This window comes from Lygodium microphyllum, chromosome 25 (assembly GCF_053477565.2).
Source record: "Lygodium microphyllum isolate KBCC chromosome 25, Lygodium_microphyllum_v1.1.10, whole genome shotgun sequence".
NCBI lineage: Eukaryota > Viridiplantae > Streptophyta > Polypodiopsida > Schizaeales > Lygodiaceae > Lygodium > Lygodium microphyllum.
Genome location: NC_141159.1, coordinates 88,162,279 through 88,180,695, shown reverse-complemented (window position 1 = coordinate 88,180,695; position 18,417 = coordinate 88,162,279). Strand labels below are relative to the sequence as shown.

Sequence of the window (18,417 nt, the reverse complement as noted above, 5' to 3'; positions counted from 1 at the left end):
GCTTGCATACATTTTGTCCAAACGAGATAAAATTTAACCATGGAGCAACAAAAAAACAAGACAACGTACCTGTAACTTTGTTTACAAAGAAACCATAAGATGTTGAAGAAGAAGTCGAGTGTTCCAAAAGATAATTGTTCTTAACTGTAAGAGACTCCTAGAGTACCAAAACAAAAGAAATTACATGTCAAAGAATGCACATAACTTGCACATGTTTTGTCCAAACGAGATAAAACTTTACTATAGAACATCCATGGAAGAGAACGATATACATGTAAAGTTTTGTGAAGAAAATCTTAGGGCTTTGGTAGAACAAGCTCTACTCTCATAAAACATGTGAAACTCACTCTATGTTTGTGTAGAGGAAATGAAATTTCATAGGGTTAGAGATAGGGCAAGCAACAATGAGGTTGTAAGATTTCGTCAGGAAAGAAGAAGCGGGGAAAGAGATATGATAAATTTGAGATCCACCTAAGAAAGAGGGGGAAACTGAAAAGGGGAGAAATGAAAATTCAAACATTAAAAAAATAAGAAAATGAAAATTTGATTCACAAACTTCAAGGAAGTGTTAGCATTATATTCCCCATATTTTCCCTTATTTTATTGCTGAGGGAATATTTGAGCCAAGATATGGCTAGAAGATTCATGTTACATGAATCTAGAATCCCAGCTCTCTCATTGGTTAGGCCTATATTTCTTTATTCACTCCTTAAGGGGCAAAAAAGAGAGTCCATATTTCTCCTAATGGCTCAATTCTATTAATAGAAGGAATACGGAAAGGGGTAGGAGTTTGTCATCTACTAGGGATTTTGGCCATCATGAAAAGTGGCACTAAAGGTGGGGCCTTACCCTTCAATAGCTAGGATGTGGTGGCTTTACGAGACTCACTTGTTGTCCTTGTCGCCTACTTATAATTATCTTTTTTGTCCAAAAATGGCAATTCAATGTTGGCTAGCACATGCATCCAATCTCACTTGTTTTCATAACGAGGAATATACTTTGTTAATGGCCCATACGAATTTCTAGCCTTTAAGTCTCCCTTTAAAATAGAGGACATGGCATCCAAGTCGACTGACATGGTCTTCCAAGTATCCATGCCGACTCTTACTTCCTTCAACTTGTTACTTAGGAATATAAGGCCATTACCCCAGTCTTTGATTACTCATGTGTTTTGCATCCAGGGTCAACCTAGCAGAATGTCATAGTCTACTTCCTTCAGCACTCTGAAATGGCCTAACTTTCATGCCATTAGCCAGCATGATGTTAAACCTTGCGGTCTCCATTGGCAGGTTACTCCATGCCTATATAAGATTGCATGGATAAGCACAATGACTCCCGCTCCTATGTCTACGATCCCCTTTCGTGTGATGCCTCCTAATGCTACCCACTGGTAGGGTTGCATGCATCTCTATGCCCTCCCATATAAAGCATTTACATGCAAGGACTTAGGCACTGAATTCAGTGTTAGACTCTATATATGTGTGGTTGTGTCATGGTCATGCAAATTGGCTACTCCTTGCTCAATAGACCCTCTACCTTCTACTTTAACTCTTGCTATAATGAGAAAATTTACGTAAGTAGATCTCCCATTGGCAAAGTCATAAGTGTTGATATCAACATTGTAAGCAGGCTACAAACTACTTGTCTTTCATTATGCTCTACACTCTTTTGCAATTTCTCTTGGGTGGTTTGCCTACTTGTGGTGCCTAGGCTTTGTACGGGTGGTGCTACATGGGGTGTAAATACGCGAGATAGGTGTACTAACACTAGAGAACTCATCGATCTTGTCTTCTAGGATGGGCTTAGCATCATTTAGATGCTCTTGTGCCTCTCTCACCCACTCCTTGAGCCTGTCAACCACTTCCAAATTGGTGCCTTTGATTGAGATATTCCCCAACCTTTTCACTCCCCTTCTCCACTGTCTTAGAAGTAGATGTTTCTACTTCTACATCCATGACTTGCTTACCCTTTGATAGTGTAGTTGCACTATTAGTTTTGAGTGTGCAACTTTTGTCTTGTCTCTCTTCCTTCTCCTCCTATGACTCCTCTTTCCTATGGTGGCTACGTCAAGGTTGTTAGGTCCTGGTAATGAGATATCAACCTACCTCATCTGCACCGTGGACATGGCATTCAACAAGATGGGAGTGGCCTTGCCATCAAGTGTCTTGACTACCCCAAGGGTATAAATGGCATGATAGCTTAACTAGTGGACGGTTTCTATCTAGGGCACTCAGCATACAAATGAGTGATTCCACACTCAGGGTATCTCAAGTCCACCTTTTCTCGATTAGCTTGCTCTCTTTAGGGCAAGGAGATGAGATGTGTCATGGATGGCTGCAAGTCCACCAGCATGTGATTGGCTCTTGGTTTTGATCTCCTAGGCCTCTACTCCTTCCTCAGACCTTCCCATCACATTGATACTACATTAGAATGGGATTACCCTCTTTGTCATAGGAGACATAAGGGTTTACGTATGCCTCTTCCTCATTTGGCTCCTCGACATAATGCACTAGAGAGTCACTCCATGGATGGGTCATGAAGGGTCCAGGTGGTCTAGGTATCCTTGTGGGGTTGATGTCTATCCTAGGGATAGCTAGATTTTAATTGTTGGGTGCTAGAAGAGCTACTGTAGCTCCCCTTTTGTAAAGTGGCGGTCTATTCTCTAGGTAGTAAGGCTAATTGTATGGTTGTGAGTATGAAAACTTCCTCAGCAATCGGCAATTGACAATGCATTGCATAATGGCCAAACCTATCGGAGCAATATCATGGCTATGAATAATCCGATGAGCCTGCAGATCCCATAGGTGATAGCCTATCTCACTTCTTGCATCCCCATAACCAAGACAGATGCATTTCACAAGCTTAGGATCTAGATTATTACACTTTTCCTTTGGAAACATGGCAAAATCTCACAAAATAAAGATGCGTAAATGAGCATATGATGAAGGTTTCCTAGTCCATACCTCTTTTGCAACTTGACAATCAATATCAATGAAAAGAGGCCTATTAATCAAGTGTACGATAGTAATAACTGCCTCAACCCTAAAGTACTACAGTAAGACTACCTAGCTAAGCATACTACGAACTCTCTTCTGAATTGTCATGTTCATCCATTTGACAATATCATTCCAGGGAGGGGTGTAAGCGGCAGCCAATTGACGCTTATTATCCCGCTCAAATTGCAAAACTACTCAAAATCTTCTGAGACATACTCACCCCCATTATCTAACCTTAGATTTTTCAACCTATACCCAGACTAGTTCTCAATAAGAGTAAGCCAACACTAAAAGGTAGACAAGACATCTTATTTCTACTTAAAAGGGTAAACCTAAACCTTACGTGAGTAATCATCAATGAAGGTGACAAAGTAATTTGCATCACCTAGTAAGATTGATAGTGCATGGGACCACATACATCCAAATGAACAAGAACCAAAGGCTCACCCCCCATGTGCTTCATGCCAGACTTCTTATGCATATTATGTTTCTTCCTGCCATATAAACAATAATCACAAGACTCAAAACACTTATATCCTAGGGGCAGAAGATGCTATAAAGTAGTAAGCATTTTCATTCCTTTAAAAGACATGTACCCAAGGCAACAATGCCAAAGAGATACATGTGGAACTGCGGCCACAACTAAGACATGGTCAATTGACCTAGATACAAGCAAGGGATAAGTGGTACTAGACTTAGCACCATGTGCAATAACAAGATCCCCATGTGTAATCTTCCATGAGGAATCACCAAAAGAGACAACAGAACTTACATCATCCTCTAAGGGGCTAGCAAAGATAAGGCTCTTCATGAGAGTTGGTACATGATGTACATCATGAAAAGTAAATATGCTTTGTGAACCAAACATTGGGCATAACAAATACCAACTAGTTCCTATGCCAAGTCATTACCCAAATGGATAGATCCATCCATACTACAATAGGAGTAAAACCACCCTCTCTACAAGGGGTCACATGAAAGGAAGCCCTTGAATCTATCAATCAACAAGAAGAATATCTTGACAAAGCATCCATTAGCCTATGAAGCATCCAAGAAAGTGGCTATCAATATGAGATCATCAAACACATTAGACTGCACCATATTAATCTCCTTCATCTTGACATTGGACTTTCTAGGCACAATGATGCGATCCTCATTTTTGTATTGTAATTTACCCTTTCCTTATCCTTATGCTTGTCTTCGTGAATTTTATGGCCCTATGGTTGAATATGGCCCACTTTCCCACAATAATGACAAGTACGATTGGACTTTTGACCATACTAACTTACTACAAGTGTCCATGTATCCTAAAATCATATCTTTGAGAGTCTTTACCATGGCCATTTCCATCCTACTGACCTCTCATAGTCAATGAATGTGATTGATGGGACCAAAAATGGGCCAGCACTAGCTATGGCACTAGCCAGACCTCATGCATACAACAGATACCTCCACTACTACCCGGCCGCCTCGCAGTCCAGGAGTGTCTATAATAAAAAGTAAATGCACACTAGGTACTTCTAATATTGTGTTTGTAGCTGGTGGATAAAAGTTCAACGATACCTTCCTCAAAACCTCTCAAAGGGGATATTCCACACATATTGGCAATAAGTGCCATGTATTGCACACAAAGGAGGCACCCCACCAGCTGATTGCTATGGCCCCACTACAGCTCTCCTACATCTTGGGGATTGGCCCCTAGATGCGCTGCTTTTACACATAAACACATTTGCATAAGACTCCTCTCTTTGTCAATGAGATCCAAGAGATAGCACGTTTCTTACCAATAATTTTCCCCAAGAAACGAACAACTAACCTACAGCAAGGGAATTCTCACCCTCTCAAGCGTGGGTCAACTATAATTCAAACACTTGCTATGCATTTCCAAGAGTTGATGCTGCATTTATGATTAATGCAATAGTGAATCTCTCATCGTGCACAAACAGTTATGTTTCAAAATCAGCCTATGTGCTAGTACACAAACAATCTTTCCATGAATTTCAACTAATACATGTATTTGCTTCATTGCAAGAATCTAGCACGAAGGCGGACCTTATGCTACTAGATCTCTAATTTCCAAATAGACTATTTCCTACATGCTATGCATAGAAATACATTCAGAATTTGTATTATTTCAGCCCTCAAACTGTTGCACAAAATCCTACTCCCCCTCACCGTTTAAGTTTTGCTTCATTGTATAGGTGTATAGGGGTTGTTTTGTCATGATTTAGTGTATAAAGAGCAATAAATCACACACTGTAACAAAAAGATAGGGCAAATTGAGGTCAAACCTCATGCTTTGCCCCACCATACATCCACAACCACTTATCATATTTTTCGGTATTTTCCTAAGCCATATTCCTTTTTTTGCCTCTTATTTTCTCTATTTTTTCAATTAAAATTTGATATATTTTTAGATTTGTGGCTCATTATTCTTAGAACATTAGAAATATAGATTTTATCAGCATTTTATCCCATGCGTATTGGTTTATCCCACCCGAAAATACAAAAAAATCCCATTTTTCTCATAAAAATCGTGTTTTACGTGTTTCTAAAAATTATTTCCAGCACTTTATGTTTTCTATTTTTTTCATCATGGAGCATAGAAAAACTAGTGAACAACATTTCTACCAATTTTCACTCCATAAGAACAACATTGGCTCAATCAATTGTCAAAAACAAGCAATTTTCATTTGTAAAATAGAATTACCGGTTTGTTTTCCTTCTTTGCACGTTTCAAAATCTGATATGGGACTATAGATCAGCCCTCATTCAATGCTCAGTCCACCTCCAAACAACAAACTCTAGCCCTCCACCAATCCAGGAATGATCCAATACCATGCCGGACAAGCGGTCTTTAATCTGTCTTCAGTCCTCTTCATGGGCATGAGCTGCCTCTTAAGGGGAGAGAGAGGAAGGAGAGAGAAATACTATTTTTTTTATCTCCATCTTCAAGCAACCATCGCACGCATGGAAACCGGCGATTGGAAGGTGAAATCGTCAGTAATTGATGGCTATTATCAGTTGCTATGAGTATTTGCAACCTCTGACTTGGCTTAAGGCCCCCCCTTTCTCCATTCATCTGCGCTGTGCCATGGAGGAGTTTTTTATTCTTTTTTTCATTTTCAAAAAATAGCCACCCCCTCCTAAATCATCAATTTTTTGGGGGCCACAAGGGGAGCCCCCAAGGGTCACACCCTTCCACCCTTCTTAAGTCTTTTCTGACTTGGCCTCTTTTGGTCCTTGGCTCCGACACTTGCTTCTTTCACGTCTAGTGTCTGATTCGCGATCTAGAAATTTCTACTTGATTGTCTCGAAGTCCCCCACTGTCAAGCATCTCCCAAAGTCTCGCTTAACTTGTCGAAAAATTATGAAAATTCACCAATCACGGTCGAATGGCTCTTTTAAGTACTTTTTGGGCATTGCCACTTAAAATCACATTGATTGCAACTGCCGCCTTTGACGAAATCTATTTTTTCGTTAAAATTTGGGAATTTTGGCTATTTTTGAACACTTCTCAGTGTCAAAAATCATCTGTCATTGGTGACCACAAGATAGGGTGACTCAGCTTGTCGAATCCCACGAATGAATCTGCACATATACACAACCACAAAGAGCATCAAGTTGTTACAACATAGATATAGAACAAAACACATCATAGCTCACACCCTACCCCCTGACAAAACCAAGGCATGAAATCTACAAGGAGTAGGCCTAGCATAAACTAATAAGAGGCCATCACTAGGCACTAACTTGCTGCTCCAACACGGCCAAGCTAAAAAGAACTATCCAAGAGGTCATGCTAAGTGGTGGTCTGAACTACCTACTCGACTAAGGACAACTCAACTAGGAGCTCCTACTAGGTGAGACTCCTATAGCCTGATCAACACATTATTTTTTAGCACATTGGTCCTGTAACCTCTTATTTTCCATACTCGGGTGTGTAAAAAAGAGGGAGTTGAGCGTAGTGACCCAATGAGAACAAGGCATCGGCCTCAAGTCCTATCTCGGTACCTAAGAACCTACCAAGCCCTCACAATGCGACACTTAATCCTTTTCTAACACTCACTTTTATTTTCGCTCCAACCCGCTTTTATTCTTTGCTTTCCAGCTAGTTGCCACCCCTAGGAAGACGAGGCATTGGCCCTGAGTCTTGTCTTGTCCCCCTACGAACCTACCAGGCCTTCGTAAGGTGATAAACAACCGCTCAAAGATTTTTCTTTCTTCTCTTTTTTATTCTTTTATGGGTTAGAACCCCTTTTTACACACCTTCGTATATTCATATATATTTTTTCAAATATTTGGGGTTTTTCCTTTTGGGTGTTTTTAGTAGGCTTCTCTAATTGCCTCACACTAACAGGACCTCCTAGGTCAGCCACCTAGATGGTCAATAGAATAGGGTTACTAGAACTCCCATTGGAAATAGATCTTTCAATGCCTAAAAAATGCCTTCACAGGAGGCAATTGTAAGGGGCATAGGAACCTCCCCTTAATATTAAAGGAAAAGGGAAAAACATTTTCTTTCAACTCAAATTTTTTTAATATTTTCCCTCTCTCCCTACCGACAGCAGTCAGGGAAGGAGAGAGGGAGTGGGAGTGGTGGTTTGGTAGGGGAAGCATGCACCCTCCAGGTGGAGGCTAGCCATGCCAGCTATTCCCTCCCCTCCCGGCTTCTCCCCTCCCCAGGAGAGAGGCTGCTCTGTCATCATCACACCAACTTGCCATCCTGCCGCACAACCCCCCCGTTTGATTGCACTACCCCCCTGGGGCCTTGTCCGCACACCAACCCCCCCTCACCAAGGCTGCAGGCATCACCACCTTTTTCCACCCCGTCGGTTGCTGTCATGCTGGGGGTCTGTCAGGGACTGCGGCCCCCTTTACGCCAACCCCCCCTTTCGTTAGCAATTGGGCGGGACCTCTAAGATCTCCTCCTCTCCCCACTAGTAGTGCCACTGGAGCCTTCGGCTGGCATTTCTTTTCCTCCCCTGCCCCCCGTCTGTAGAAGCGGGCCCTGGGCCCAACGGCGATAGCCAACCCACCCCTGTGATAGCTAGTGGCGGGTTGAGGCAACGACCTCCTTACGTCACCCCCTCTTTCTGGCTGAAGACGCGGGACCATCCTTGGGGCCCTCCAAGATAAGTGATCTCCTTGTTAGGCCATGAAGGAGAAGAGAAAGAAGGTGAGGGAGAGAGAGAGAGAAGAGAAAGAAGGATTGGGAGAGGGAAGGGAGGTGAGAGAGAGAGAAGGAGAAGGTGAGGATAAGAAGAAGAGGGTGGGAGAAGAGAAAGAAGGTGAGAGAGAGAGAGGGAGGAGGTGAAAAGAAGAAGGAGAAGAGAAAGAAGGTGAGAGAGAGAAGAGAAAGAAGGATTTGGAGAGAGAAGGGAAGAGGGAGAGAGAAGGAGGAGGTGAAAAAGGAGAGAGAGAGAAGAGGTGAAAAAAAGGAGTCAGAGAAGGGAGGGGAGAGAGAGAAGAGAAAGAAGGTGAGAGAGAGAGAAGAGGAGGAAGAGGGAGAGAGAAGGAGGAGGTGAAAAGAAGAAGGAGAAGAGAAAGAAGGTGAGAGAGAGAGAGAGAGAGGAGGTGAAAAGAAGAAGAACAGAAAGAAGATGAGAGAGTGAGAGAGAAGAGGAGGAAGAGGATAAAGAGAAGGAGGTGAGAGAAGGAGTGGAAGAAAGAGTGAGAAAAGGAGGAGGTGGAAGAGCAAGGAGGGAGAGGAAGAAGAGAAGGAGGAGTGAAGGAGAAGAAGTAAAGAGAGAGAAGAGGGAGGAGAGGGTATGAAGTAGAGGAAGGAGAGGATAAGAGATAGAAGGAGGAGAGGAGAAGGAGAGGAGAAAGGAGAGAGGAAGAGGAACAAGAAGGAGAGGTAGAGGAACAAGAAGAAGAGGTAGAGGAAGTGAGGTGAGAAGTGGTAGGGGAAGGAAAAGGGGAAGGAGCAGAACGAGCCACCCAAACCACTCTCTTGACAATGAACCCCATTCAGTGGATTTTCCCCCAACCAAACATATCTACCTGAACTGCCCAATCTCTGCGAGGCGAATGGCTCCCAAGAAGAAAGTCGTGGAAAGTATAGGCGCCCAAGCCACTAGTAATGCTAGAGGGATGAGGGAAACGACCAATGCAGCGCACACGAATCAAGCCCAAGTTTCAAGCATTAAAAAGAAAGTTAGTTTAGGACTTAGTTCTCATGGAAGGATTAATGGCGTGCATGTGGTTCTATTTATACTAAGAACGAAGTTGCATGTAACGGTAGGGTTGAACTCACATAAGTTTTTACTCACCTAAAATGATAAGGATCACCTTACCTCACATGAAATGATAACTTCTACACACATAAAATGATAGGGTTATCACCTTATTTCACATAAAATGATAGCTTTTTAACCAGTTCAGTGCATGAACAGTCATTTAGAATTCACGTTGTGCAATTATGGTTAAAAGAAACACATGAAATGTTAAATTCCGTTCATAAGCTACATTTGCTTTGTTAGGAAAAAAACCCTAGGACTTTCATAGACGCAAGTCACATGTGATCCGGTGCATTAGAAATAATTACTCATTGCCCGGAATAAAGGGAGATAAAAGCTGTTTAGGGGATAACTATACTAAACTGCCCAACGTGCATGATGGTTGGGAACTCTTGCATAGAACTGCACTAAGAGAATTGGAAGGATCGCATGCATTTAAAATGCATCTTGAAAGTTTAAATGAGGAACCATGTGTTGCCATGTGTGTTAATTGAGCTTGGTTGGAATTAGAGATTATAAGACCCTTGGTTGGGTTGCGAATAAGGCATATCCATTGCCTTGACTGACCAGCTAGTGCTTGAGTTAGGGACTAGGATACCCTAAGAAAGTATAAGTCAACTTACCAAGTCCATTTACTCTTGTTGAAATTATTGGGATTTCGCCAAATCGCAAAAAGACCCAAGATCGGGTGTTGGGCATCCGGGAAAAAGGAGTCACACCTTAGCAGTCGGTCATACAAATGACCTCCAAAATGTTCATGCTTGTACTTAGATATAGTATTTGATTTCTCTGCTCAAGGAACTAGTTCAAGGAAAACTCTTAAATACTTCAGGTTGAAAGCCTGGAGGGAGAGGCAAAAACAGTTACCTTCGATTGTCTGCCACCTGGCCCTATCCAAGGGGGTTGTTAGCCGCACCGGGTGTATGGACCTATCCCACCGCGAGAGGTCTCTCCGTGGGTACTGCTTAGAGCAGGATGACGCTTGGGTGCCAGGGGAGGCTCTGGCTATAAATCCCTTAATTACGGATCCCATACAAGAGGCCGACGTGACTCGAGATGGGATCTCGAGGCCCTTGTACTAGTCTACCAACGGAACTTGGAACAACGATCTTGTGGATTGGTGGGATGGCCTTCAAGCATGAGGTTGGATGTAATCCAAAATTGTGATAAATAAAGAACAGATGCTTGAGAAAAAGGAACTTGCTTGACATTGTTTTTGTGTTACTGCCTAAGTTACATGAAGGAACCCGTGATTAATTTGTTTAATTAAGGGAGCTGATTTTGCATGTCAAAACGTAATGTATTAGGTAATTAGATAACTAAATCAAACTGAGGAAAGAGTGGTGGATGTGACTGAGGTCTGTCCTTTGGAAGGGTGGTCCCGGTTAGCTAGGAACTTTCCTCAAACATCGAGATAATAAAGACCTAATCAGTGGATGTAGAATCTTCGGTTTATTTTGTTTTAGGACCAAGGAATGGGTCTATGTTGTTTGGCAGAAAGGTTAAGACTTTGCCATTAGGAAAGGAACCCTGACCTCAGGTCAATCCCAAGTGGGAATGGCTGGACTCTTCCGCTCAGGGCAGAGACTCACGAAGACCTAAATTGCAAACCGTGTGTCATTACCTGTGAGTGCCAGGCAAAGCCTTCTAGACCCCCCTCCCGATGGGCTGCTAAGATGTGTCCCGCAATTGGACAGACGACCATGTTACAGTTGGTATTAGAGCAAACCAACAAAATATAAGATTTACAAAGGAACTTAATGGAGGAAAGGGGACAGCCAAGGGAAGGTGAGTGGAATAGAGCAATGTTTGCTATTGAGAACATTTCCTTACTTACTTATGGATATTGGGCTGCAGAATCACGAAGCATGGAACAAATTCTTGGTGTTCCAAGTTATGTTTATGACTGCAATGTGTGCTTCAGATTATCACAAAGGCTAGGCATGATGTACTAGTATCCTAGACTGCATCTACAATCCTTCACCCCTGTACGTGGAACGAAGATGGATGGGAGAATCGGGAATATATTACATAGCAGCCCACCGACTTGCATACATTCAGACCAACTTGAAGAGAATCAAGTGGATGGAGGATTTAAAGATCGTGAAGCTGTTCATCTTTGTCGAGGCTCACGCAAATGCAACCCTGCATGTCAGTGGTCGGCAAGTCAAGCAGAACAAGTATGTGTACGAAGAAGTGACTCGGGTGATCCCTGCCGATAGAATCAAAGTGCTGGGGTATTATGAGAAGAATGGGTATCAAAGGAAGGGATATCCCAAGCTTCCTATGACTTATTGATTCCTAAAACTTCATGACCCCTCTCCATATTATTACTTAGTCCCTGTACCACGCAAATGCAACCCTGCATGTCAGTGGTCGGCAAGTCAAGCAGAACAAGTATGTGTACGAAGAAGTGACTCGGGTGATCCCTGCCAACAGAATCAAAGTGCTGGGGTGTTATGAGAAGAATGGGTATCAAAGGAAGGGATACCCCAAGCTTCCTATGACTTATTGATTCCTAAAACTTCATGACCCCTCTCCATATTATTACTTAGTCCCTATAGCCGATTATAATACAATCCTATTTTTCCTAAACTAATGTGCCAATCAGCTTACTCTACTTTCCCAAAATAAATGTACTCAAAAGGGCTATCCCCTCATGAATGAATAAGATTTTTATTACTATCTGTCATGGCTGTAAATGTTGGCAAGGGAGTTAAGTGATTAGGTCACTTAGCTAAAGGCTGTACTGTCATATTAATGTAATGTGAGAAACGTTTGGTAAGTTTTTAACATGAAAAATCTTACTACCCAGGCACAACCCCAAGTGCAGATTCCAAGTCCGGCCTCTGCACTAAGTATAGCTGTGATTCAAGGGAAGAAGTTCCTTCTTAAACAAATCAAGCCACCTGAATTCTATGGTAAGAGGACTGTTCAAACTGACACCGAGGTCTAGATTGAGTCCATGGAGGACTATTTTGAGGTAGCAGGAATTGCACCTGCTAACCAAGCTATGCTCGCCAAACTTAAGCTTACAGGCAAAGCAAGACATTGGTGGAAACAATGGTGCAGAGACCAAGGGATCTCGAAAGGGATAGTCACTTGGGAGAAGCTTAAGGAAGTTGTGCAAGGGAGGTATCTCCCACCTGCCTATCGCACACAGAAGATGAACGAATTCTATGAATTGAAGCAACTTGGACTATCCCTTGATGCATATTATTCAAAGTTTGTCTCTCTCGTAAAGTACAGGCCACAAATGGATATGACACAACAGGTGTCAAAGTTTTGTGCTGGGTTAAATCCACGGTGCAGACCAAGCCAAGGAACAACAGGACTTGGCCTTACAGGGATCAGAACAAGGGAATGTATAGGGCCCAGTCTAAGAGAGTGCAATGTCAAAATCAGGGACAAAGGGAAGAAAGCTAGGATCAACGCTGTCAACAACTTTGTTCCTAGACAAGGTAATGGCCGCAATATCCGTTGCTTCCATTGCAACGAGTCCAGAAACTTCAAGAGGCAGTGTCCCAAGCTTAGCAGAGGACAACGCCAAGGGCCATTCCAAGGATCCGCCCATGGCCAAGGAGCCACCGTCATGGCCAGAGGGAGAACCTCCAGTGTTGCAAACAAGGAGCTGGGTGATGAAGAAGATCCATCCATGGAAGTTAACATTGAGAGGGCAATGGTTCACACCGCTCTTCACAAGAAGGGACCGAATTGCCAATTCTCGATGATCCAAACTCCATCGGATTATGAAGGTAAAAGCTTCAAAACCTTAATCGATTGTGGCAGTACACATTGTTGAGATATCGAGCTCCACTCGTGATACGCCAGGTGACCGTTGTGTATTTATGTCACCGACTTGTCAGTTGCAGATGCGGTTGATACACCGCCCATGAATAATAGCTACATGATAGCTATCCTTATCTACTCTAGTTCGTGGCTCAGTTAGTATGCCACCTTAGTTAGATGAGTTTGGTTTGAGACCCATATATAGGGTTCTTCTATTTCTTTGTACAAGACTTCTTTTTGGCTTACACAACTAAGAAGAGGAAAACTGTTTTCAGCCTCCACCCTTGTGTGTATTCCCCCATTGTGCAAGCAAGAAAGCTACAAGTGAGACTCCTTCCTTCTCTCCCACAATCTTGACATGGTATCAGAGCCTTGTTCGTGGTAAGGAGCTCAAGAAAGCAAGCCAAGCTCGCGGTGTTCTGGTGAGAGGAGCAGTGTTGCTTTCATTTTCTGTTTTGGGAGCAGATCTCTGCAGGCAGCACAGCCGAAAATTGCAAGAGTGCATTGTCTCAGGTTGAGACGCCCTTCGCGGTGAAGCAAGAGGGCAGTATATACTGGGGGCTAGGGCTTTAGCCCTCGACGACCCTGTTTTTTTTATTTGAGGCCATTTCGGGGCCTGTTTTGGAGGCCGAAGTTTTCTGCACGCACTCAAGAAAAGGCCCAGTTTTATGCTGTGCGACCACTGTTCTACAGGTCGGTGAAAAGTTACTATAGAAATTGCATCGTATGCTTGTGCGCAGAGACATTGGGAGTTACAGAATCGTCCCTGTTGCCTATTGATGCAAAATCGTCACTAGGAAGTGACTGTGTGATCAAATACCACTTTCGTCAGTTTTGCAGATTTGCCTTTGTGAGGCTGAAGTTGTGTTCTTTACAGTGACAGAATTTTTTGCAGTGTTCTGTAATGGCGTCTGATTCTCTCTCTCAGATTGTCACTGAAAAGCTTGACAAGAACAACTTCCAAGCATGGAAGTTTAGAATGACGAATTTCCTTATGGAAAAAGGATATTGGGAATTTGTTGCAGGAAATGAAGAAGAACCAGTTCTTCCTGATGTTCCCAATCAACAGCAAATGCAGGCATTTAAAGCATGGCATGAGAGAGCTAGGAAAGTTATGTACTGGCTGTCTATCAGCATTTCAGACTCTATGATTGTGCATATTCAAGATGCAAGTACGCCAAAGGAGGCATGGGATACTTCGTCAAAAATGTATAGCACAAATACGCAAGCCAGGAAAATGCAGCTCAAGCAAGAGTTGCATAATGTGCAGAGAGAAAATATGAGCATCAATGACTACCACATGAAGGTGAAGAAGATTGCAGATGCACTTGCTTCCACGTGGAAGATGATGATTTAGTGTCTGTGACCTTGAATGGTCTAGGAAAGGATTATGCACAGTTTCGGACATCCATTTCAGTTCGTGAAAGATTTCCTGATTTTGAGGAGCTGATTGCTCTTCTAATTTCTGAGGAGCAAAGAAATGGTGGTGCATCTTCTTCAGGAGGAACTTCAAAAGAAGCTGTCTTCTACTCAAATGTTGGAAGAGGTAGAGGTAGAGGTAGAGGAGGCCGATTTGGAGGCCATGGTAGAAATCAGAATATGCAGCAAACTCAAGAAAACCAATCCTATGGAGGAGGACGTGGTAACTCTAGAGGCAGGGGGAGCCAAAGAGGTCGTGGTGGATGGCAAAGAGGCCAAAATGCAAACAGTAATGTTGAATGCTACTACTATGGTAAAATGGGTCATATGGCTAAAGACTGCTATAAAAAGCAGAATGACATCATGAATGGAAAACTGCAACAAGGGAATTATGCATCTTCTAGTAGACAGGGTGATGACAGAAATGAGCATCTGTTTATGGTGCACCACATGAAAAATTCTGTGACAAGTGCAGAAGAAAGCAACGATGTATGGTATGTTGACTCAGGTGCATCAAACCACATGACAGGTCATGCAGAATGGATGGAGGATGCAAGGAAAATGGAAAAACCAGGATTTGTGGAGACTGGTGATGATACTGCACATCTTATTGTGCAGATTGGAAAAATTCCTTTGTCTATGCAGGATGGGAAAACGAAATACATGTCCGATGTATTTCATGTCCCGAATATCACCAAGAATCTGGTTTCTGTTGGTCAAATGGTTGAGCAGGGCTTGCAGGTTAGATTTAAACCTCATGGATGCTTTGTTGAGGATATGAAAAATAAAGGTCGCTTGATAGCAAAAGGGAAGAAGAAGGGAAGAATGTTTACATTGGATGCAGACATGCCTGAATTGAGTGCAGCAATGTTTGCACATGGGACTGGTGTAGTTGCAGATATTGATATATGGCATAAACGCATTGGTCATGTTAATGTACAACGACTTAAATCAATGCAGGCCCAAAATATTGTTGCAGGATTGCCCAAATTCAAGGTTGCAGAAATGCACAAGGTATGTGAAGCCTGTCAGTTTGGAAAATAGGCAAGGAAACCATTTCCTATACATGTTCAAGAGAGTAAGAAGCCATTGGAATTAATCCACTCTGATGTGTGGACTACTAAAGCTGCATCTCTTGGAGGATGTCATTATTTTGTCAGTTTTATTGATGACTATAGCAGAAAAGTTTGGGTGTATTTTATGAAAAAGAAAAGTGAAGTTTTTGGGCACTTCAAAACTCTTAAAGCTATGGATGAAAAAGAAACAGGCATGTAGATAAAATGCCTAAGGTCAGATGGAGGGGGAGAGTACCTCTCAAATGAGTTTGCAAGGTTCCTGCAGGAGCATGGCATAAAGCAGCAATATTCATGCAGTCATATCCCACAACAAAATGGAATTGCAGAAAGGAAAAACAGGCATATTGGAGAGGTATCTCGTGCCATGCTCAATGAAAAAGACTTGCCAGATTTTTATTGGGCTGAAGCAGTTGCTACAGCAGTCTACATAATGAACAGGACTCCCACTGCAGCAATACATGGAATGACTCCAGAGGAGAGGTATACTGGTAGGAAACCAGATATTTCTCATTTGAAAATTTTTGGTTGCATTGCCTATGTACATGTGCCAGATGAGTTGAGATCCAAGTTGGATCCAAAAGCTGAGAAATGCATCTTTATTGGTTACTCTCTGCAGCAAAAAGGGTATAGATGCTATAACCCTTCTACTCGTAAGCTTACAGTGAGCAGAGATGTTGTTTTTGATGAGATGAGTAGCTGGTATAAACCAGTAAATGTGATTGATGATGTAGATGCAAAAATGGTAATGCTGCACAGAATTCACAGCAGCAGTCACAAAATATTAGTGGACCTGGAGCGTCCTCTAGCAGTGGTTCACATTCTTCGCCATGGACAGGCAGATTGAGATCAAGAGAATCTTCTCAAAGCAATGCAGATAGTGGTATGCAGGTATCACGAAAAGGAAAAGAGAAGGTTGATCAGCCCATGGTTGATGTGAATGCAGGTCACTCTTATGTGGATGGTGAATCTAGTGGCTCAGAACAGAGCATTGATGATGAGTTGGGTATTCCTTCTATTGTTACACCTGGAGTAAGGAAGACCAGGGATGTTTTGAGAGCTCCTGGGAGTGAACCTACTTTGCGCAGATCTACCAGAGCTAGGTATCTTGTGGATAGGCTGAAATATGATGGATTTACAGCCATTCACTATGCATATATGGTTAAAGTGATACAGGAACCAGAACCCACTTCTTTTGAGGAAGCCATGGGAAAAGAAAAATGGGAGAAAGCCATGGATGAAGAAATGGATGCCTTGGAAGCAAATGCTACATGGGAGTTAGTACCTTTGCCTAAAGATAAGAATGCAATTGGCTGTGAGTGGGTTTATAAGGTGAAGCACAATGCAGATGGTTCTGTGAACAGATACAAGGCAAGATTAGTAGTCAAGGGGTATGCACAAACATATGGCATTGACTATGAAGAAACATTCAGTCCGGTTGCAAGGATGGCAACCGTAAGAGCAGTCATTGCTATGCCTGCATCAAAGGGATGGTCTTTACATCATATGGATGTAAAGAATGCCTTCTTGCATGGTGATTTGCAAGAAGAGGTCTATATGGAGCAGCCACCAGGTTATGTGCATGCTGTTCATCCTGAGTTTATTTGCAGTTTGAAGAAAGCCTTGTATGGCTTGAAGCAAGCACCTAGAGCATGGTCTGACAAGATAGGACAGTATCTTGTCACTATTGGCTTTCAGATTTCCAAGGCAGATTTCTCACTTTATGTGAGAAAAACAGAGAAAGGTATTATGCTACTTGTCATTTATGTTGATGATTTGATTATGACAGGTGACAGTGATGAAGATATCCTTCATGTGAAAATGCTATTGAAGCAGAAGTTTGAGATGAAGGATTTGGGAGAGCTGCGTTATTTCTTGGGCATTGAGGTGATTAGATCACCAAGTGGGATACATCTCTTGCAGAGGCAGTATGGATTGGACATGCTGTCCAAATATGGGATGACAGGCTGTAAGCCTATTTCAGTTCCTTTGGAGTAGAATGTGAAGCTGAGCGCAGATGCAGGTGAGCTTTTGGAAGACCCTACTATGTACAGACGCATAGTAGGAAGCTTGATTTATATGACTATTACCAAGCCAGATTTGAGCTATGTTGTTGGATTGGTAAGTCAGTTTATGCAGGCTCCAAGGAAACCGCATTTGGATGCGGCTAGACGCATACTCAGGTATGTGAAGTCCACATTGTAGTATGGACTATTTTATGAGACTGGGGTTCAGATACAGTTGCATGGATACACTGATGCTGATTGGGCTGGTAGCATTTCTAATAGACGATCTACCAGTGGATATGTGTTCTCTTTTGGGAGTGCTGCAGTCACTTGGAGCAGCAAGAAACAGCCTACAATTGCCTTGTCCAGCACAGAGGCTGAGTACAGGGGTGCAGCAATGGCTGCATGTGAGGTAGCTTGGTTGCATAAGCTACTTTATGATATGCATCAGCCTACAGATGGGCCAGTTGTCATTTATTGTGACAACATGAGTAGTATACACTTGGCAAATAACCCAGTCTATATGCTAGAACAAAGCACATTGAGGTGTATTATCACTATGTGTGGGAGAGGGTTTTACTAGGTCTTATTGATCTAGTTTATGTCAGCACAGAGGTTCAGGTAGTTGACATATTCACGAAGGCATTGGGCGCAGAGAAGCTGCGCAAGTTCAGAGACCTGCTTGGTGTGCAGGAATTGGGATTGAGCTCGAGGGGGAGTGTTGAGATATCGAACTCCACTCGTGATACGCCAGGGTGACCGTTGTGTATTTATGTCCCCGACTTGTCAGTTGCAGATGCGGTTGATACACCGCCCATGAATAATAGCTACATAATAGCTATCCTTATCTACTCTAGTTCGTGGCTCAGTTAGTATGCCACCTTAGTTAGTT

The 18,417-nt window shown here is 42.7% G+C and overlaps 1 long non-coding RNA gene across 1 annotated transcript; it reads right to left on the bottom strand.

Moving 5' to 3' along the window:
- Window positions 1-69: 69 nt before the first annotated feature.
- LOC148014473 (uncharacterized) lies at window positions 70-7,499 on the bottom strand. The gene is made up of 3 exons (XR_015688690.1): window positions 7,066-7,499; window positions 5,707-6,587; window positions 70-157 (listed from the first exon to the last, which is right to left on the bottom strand). It is a non-coding gene; the product is annotated as an uncharacterized LOC148014473 (long non-coding RNA).
- Between the last annotated feature and the right edge of the window lie 10,918 nt (window positions 7,500-18,417).